The sequence below is a fragment of the Lactuca virosa genome, chromosome 5 (genome assembly GCF_052849685.1).
Source record: "Lactuca virosa cultivar CGN04683 chromosome 5, Lactuca_virosa_CGN04683_v6, whole genome shotgun sequence".
Classification (NCBI taxonomy): Eukaryota; Viridiplantae; Streptophyta; class Magnoliopsida; order Asterales; family Asteraceae; genus Lactuca; species Lactuca virosa.
The window spans coordinates 188080089-188086088 of NC_136430.1; the positions used below are offsets into that span (position 1 = coordinate 188080089).

The window sequence follows — 6000 nt, forward strand, 5'->3', positions numbered from 1 at the left end:
CATGGGGAACTTGAATCAAATCAAGCTAGAAGAATTACTTACCTTGTAGTTGTAGTTGATTGCTTGGAGTTTTAGAGCCTAGCACCAATAGTGTGGATGCCTCAAATGGAAATCACAAATCACCACAAACTTGGAACTTTGAGAGAATAGTAATCACCTTCTTGAAATCGGCCCTCTTACTTTACTCACCACAACTCGTGTGATTTCAAGAACCAAAGTCTCCTTTATATAGTGTGGTGGATTAGGGTTACATTCATGTAAACCCTAATACCCATGTCTTTTCATTTCCATGAGATCCATGGGTTAAAGCTCCATGGAGTATCCATGGACTTTCCATGCAAGCCTAGCCCATTCCAAATAAGCATTAGCCCACACTATATAAATACAAGAGCCCATATTTAATTAGTCATACTTTTGATCTCTAAATTAATTCTAGATTAATTATAGATCAATACTAATTAAATAATATGATTTTATATTAATATATTAGGACTTATAATATATTAATAAATCATAACTTATACTATTCTCAAACGATTATCCATAAATTGTTCGGGTGAAGTGCAACCCAAATGGACCATGCCGGGTCGGGTCAAGTACATACCAAATATAGTTATGGACTTAGACACTATATCCAACAACAACAACCGGACGAAGTGAGAGTATCAATTCATTTTTTGATGGATTTGTTAACTCGAGGACTATGTTGAATGAATTCGTTGTACAATACGACAAAGCAATTGAGTCTCGAAGGGCCGCCAAAGAAGATGAAGACTTCAAGACTATGAACTCGCGGCCGGTTCTTTCCTCAGTGTATCCAATTGAAGCAAAAGCAGGTCAATGTTATACAAGAAAGATGTTTGATACTTTCAAAAAAGAATGGACCGAAGCTATTACCAATTTGACTCACGAGACTCTAACAAAAACTACAGAAGAAAACATATATAGAGTTGGGCAACTGGACGTTAATAAAAAATATTGGCGGATTGTTACCTTTCGTTTTTTGGGTCAAGTTAGTGTCACATGTTCATGTGCTATGTATGAGACAAATGGCATTTTATGCAAGCATAGCCTATATGTGATGAAGAAGAAGCACATTCAAGAACTCCCGATTCACTATATTTTACCACGATGGACCCTTGATGCTAGGTACAAACTAGGCAGTGTTAGTATCGGACTCGGAGAAATGAATAATGAAAACGCAGTTAGTGACTACACACTATGGTGTGTCCGTTCGAATTTTAGTAAACTAATTGAACAAGAAAGAGACTCCCCTTCGGAGATACATAAAGTCAATACTCTATTGATAAGTCTATTAGATGATCAAGAAAATCGAAAAAATCTATGTCTTTGGAGAATGTATCTCAAAGTTCTTGTATGGGAGTTTCGCAAGTAGATATGATTCCACAGTTATCTGTCCGTGATCCTCTTGGTCCAACTACTACAAAAGGGCGTCCTAAAATTGCTAGTAGAATCAAGTATTCTTTAGAAGCCCCCAAAAAACGAATATGCTCTTACTGTCAAGGATTGGGTCATTACGCTACTAGTTGTTTAAAAAGAAAGGTTCTTATTATATTAATTTAATATTCATTATTTACAACTCTAAAAATTATATTAACAATTATTTTTTTTTCATGGATCAGGCGGATGAATCGTTGCAAGAGACATAATGATGAGACGTGTTGTTATTGTGAGCAAAAGAAAAAGTAGATGCTTCATGACATGATTTTTTGGTTAACTGCAACTTTTCCATGTTTTAGACACAATTGATGTGTGAATAATGTAGAAGTTATTGATGTTTCTTAACAATTTTAATGTTTTTGAATGAAATTTGTTGATTGTTTATGATTTATGTGTTTATGCCTGAAATTTGGTTGCCACTATTTGTTTATAACAGAAGTATGAGGGTATTTTGTGAAAAAAACAAAATTATGAGGGTATTTTGTGAAAAAAACGAAAGTATGATGCTATTTTCTGAAAAAAAAAAAAAAAACAAATATATGAGGGTATTTTGTAAAAAAACGAAAGTATGAGGGTATTTTGTGAAAAAAACGAAATTATGAGGGTATTTTGTGAAAAAAACGAAAGTATGATGCTATTTTCTGAAAAAAAACGAAATTATGAGGGTATTTTGTGAAAAAACGAAATTATGAGGGTAGTTTGTGAAAAAAAGGAAATTATGATGGTATTTTGTGAAAAAACGAAAGTATGAGGGTATTTTGTGAAAAAAACAAAAGTATGAGGGTATTTTGTGATAAAAACGAAAGTATGATGCTATTTTCTGAAAAAAAAATGAAATTATGGAGGTATTTTGTGAAAAAACGAAATTATGAGGGTAGTTTATGAAAAAAAGAAATTATGATTGTATTTTGTGAAAAAACGAAAGTATGAGGGAATTTGTGAAAAAAACGAAAGTTTGCGAGTATTTTGTGAAAAAACAAAAGTGTGATACTATTTTCTAAAAAAAACGAAATTATGATGGTATTTTGTGAAAAAAAACATAATACGAGGGTATTTTGTGTAAAAACGAAAGTATTAGGGTATTTTGTGAAAAAACTAATGTATGTTGTCATTTTGGGTTAAAATGTAACTTTGCTGCAATTACGGGTTAAAAAGTAAAGTACGCTGTCATTTTGGGTTACAAATGTAAATTTGCTGCAATTACGGGTTAAAAACAAAAGTATGCTGTCATTTTGGGTTAAAAATGTAACTTTGTTGCTATTTCAGCTCAATCCACAAAATACATGGTTTATATACTTTTTGTCAAAACATCCCTAAATCTGTTATTTCAATCCATAACACTTTTTGAGCGTGGAAAATACCATCTATTATGATCAATAATCACATATCATTCATGGATATTTGCTTCATAAAAAATCGCATATATAAATACACAATGAGTAAAGTGACTTGAAATGACAAACAATTTTTCTAAAAAATTGCTAACAAACCATTATTCTAAAAAATGATCATCTTTTTTCTCTTCAAGGTTCTCTCTTTGAAAATAGCTGATTTCACTTTACTTGAGAAACTCCGCCGTGACATCTTCTCTCTTTGCATGAATAAAGCACTCAACTTCTTTGCATTTGGTCTAATTGTTATTTTATGCCCCAATATACCTTCTGTAAACAAACAAACAAATTAATACACAACAAAATGGTGATCCATGTGCATAGTAAAGATAAATCAGCAGACATTTCCAAAAATACCCCTAATGTTGGATAGCAAAAACAAATGAGATTCAAGCCATATTTATGGCCATCGTATCGAACTTTTTTTTTTAAATTAATCTGTTCAACGCAAGTAAATAGAAATCTGTTCAACCTGAGATTTAATTAAAAAAAAACATAATTTTTTCATTAAAAAACTAGAAAAGACAAATTGCAAGAAATAGCAATGTAATTACTCTTTTAATCAATAACATCAATGTACATTACGTATATTGCTAATTAGAGTAAAGTACCTTGACATTCCTTGCAATTTGCACAGCTAAAAACTGATATTTTTTTTTAGAAAAATAATAAAAATTAAATTATGAACCAGTTTTTGGGTGAGGGTGATGTCTGTTTGAATTCCAGCAACATTAAGATCTGATGAAACTGTTTGTGAACCTTCAAGGGCTGCTTTAGTACGATAGTGCTTCACGATTGGTAACTTAGTGAAAATGAAGGCATACAGAAAGATGCATAAAAACTCAAAGAGTGTGGAGATCCATAGGAATAACACTGCAATAAATAATAATAATAATAATAATAATAATAATAATAATAATAATAATACTAATAATAATAATCTTTAGAAATTAATGTTTGTGAAGATGGATTTGAATAGATTTATGAAGGAATGAAGGAAGTAAGTTTTTACATGCTCCTTTGTGAGGCCATTTTGGTAATTATTGAAAATAGCTTCTGTTAGTAATCTTAAACCAGAAGTTATAGCTCCTGATGCAGCCATTCCGGCTAGGAAAAGACTAAAAAAAGAAAAAACATTTTTTATTATTAAGAAAACGAGTTCAAAATGTTTTATATGACAATGTTTTATGGGGAGTTTATAGAAAACAAGGAGGTGATGAGTTACTTGAATGAATTCAGGGCACATGAGAGCCAAATCACCAATCATCCCGCCTTGAACTAGGGCATCTGCTATACCAAAAGCAGCAATAAGAAGACATAAACACAATTCAAAGAAAAAAAATCAAACTGACACCTGATGTTGAGTTTCTCTCGAGCATTTCATCGAGCACCTTATGTGCACAACTTATCTTCTTCCCCTAGTAGCCCATTTAAATGATTACAATACCATACCTGAACCACATACTCCTTTTCTCTTGATATCATTTGACAACACAATTTCATAGTGGGAAATCAAAATTGAAGCGAAACCAAGTCAAAATATTAGCTAGGGAAGCTTAGCTTTCAGTTTCATGCCCGTAAATACTAACCAGATGTGCTTGATCGCTATAGTTGTGTGGAACAGGAAGGCATGAACTCGTAAAATCGACCCAACATCAATTCCTATATCATTCAAATTGGCTTGAGTTGGAAGTCGATCAAATGTAATAATACACCACCCAAAGAACCACCCACTTCCAAAGTAGAAATGAGGGAAGAAATTTTCGTTTTTAAACCAAAATGTAAACAACTAGAGTACGATTTAGGTGAAGGCTGGGGGTGAGCGAAATAAGGGAAGAAATTTTCGTTCTTGATGCAGTGGGGTGTGTGGTGAATGAATCGGCGGTGGCGGTGTCTGAATCCGTAAATAGGCGCAGGTTACTGTTCTTTTGTAGTGTAGCGAATGAATGTAGGAGGTGTAATACCGCTTTCCAGTGAAGAGAGATAAGGAATCGATGTAATAGAAAAATAAGGAAAATGGGTAAAACATCTATTAAACTACGCTAGTTTTAATAATCAGGGTACACAACCTTATGTATTTATGGGTATATTCACTTTTTCATATATATATATATATATATATATATATATATATATATATATATATATAATGTATAAAATGGTTATTAATGTGATAGTGTGATCCATTTTTGTTAGGATATTGGTATTATACTGATGTGTAAGGTTATTACAAAACTTGATGCTATAAATTTGAAAAATAATTAATATTACATTGATGTGGATGGTCTAATCTGATCTTACAATTTAAACCTAAACCCAATGTTCTAAAAACCGGTTCAAATCGGCCGGTCGAACCGGTTGGACCGGAAGCCGGGGAGAGAGAAGTTCAATTATCACCGGTTTTATGTCTATTTCTGAACCGGGACGAACCGACCGATTTTTTCAAAAACCTTGTTGAACGGGTTAAATCAAATCACTTAAATCGGTTAAATTGAGTAAAAACATATAGAAATGAAACATTTTACATAACAAACTTTTGTTGTCTTTTCACATCTATTTAAACTTTTCTTAAATTGAATAAAAACATAAAGTAAATATTATGAATTTTTTTTTAATTCGTTTGTATTCATGTAAAAGTATATTTTGTTATTATACTTTATTTTTTTTATATATGCATATTGATGTTAGACTTGCCGTTATATGTTTTTTTTCATATATTTGAAGTGATCTACAACTTGTTTTATGTTTATTTTAATGTTCAAACTTATTTTATGTCTATTTTTAATATTGAACTTGTGTTTGTGTTTGTGTGCAGTAAAATGAAAAAAAATCAAAAAAAAAAAAATCAAAATTCTAAAACCCAAGTTGACCCAACGATCAAACCAATTAAACTAGTTGAACTAAAAACTAATCATCATAGGTTCAACTAAAAAACTTTTTATTAAAATATTGCCTAAACCGATAGCAAAAATAACACTTCACCCCGGTTCACAAACCAGATCCACCAAACACCGGATCCCATCTGATGGAGTTGGGGCGGATATCAGGTGATTTGGGTTAAATTCGATCCCATGGATTCATGGACAATGCCGTTATGTTTGTGCGATCCGATCCGGTATTTCCTTAATTAGAATAGTCGCTGACGACA

General features: G+C 31.9%; 1 long non-coding RNA gene across 2 annotated transcripts; it reads right to left on the reverse strand.

The window, feature by feature from the left end:
* Positions 1 to 2828: 2828 nt before the first annotated feature.
* LOC145110990 (uncharacterized) lies at positions 2829 to 4877 on the reverse strand. Of its 2 annotated transcripts, none has more exons than XR_013710151.1 (3): positions 4207 to 4877; positions 4078 to 4139; positions 2829 to 3725 (listed from the first exon to the last, which is right to left on the reverse strand). It is a non-coding gene; the product is annotated as an uncharacterized LOC145110990 (long non-coding RNA). The 2 variants fall into 2 exon arrangements; XR_013710150.1 differs by having other exon boundaries at positions 3865 to 4139.
* Between the last annotated feature and the right edge of the window lie 1123 nt (positions 4878 to 6000).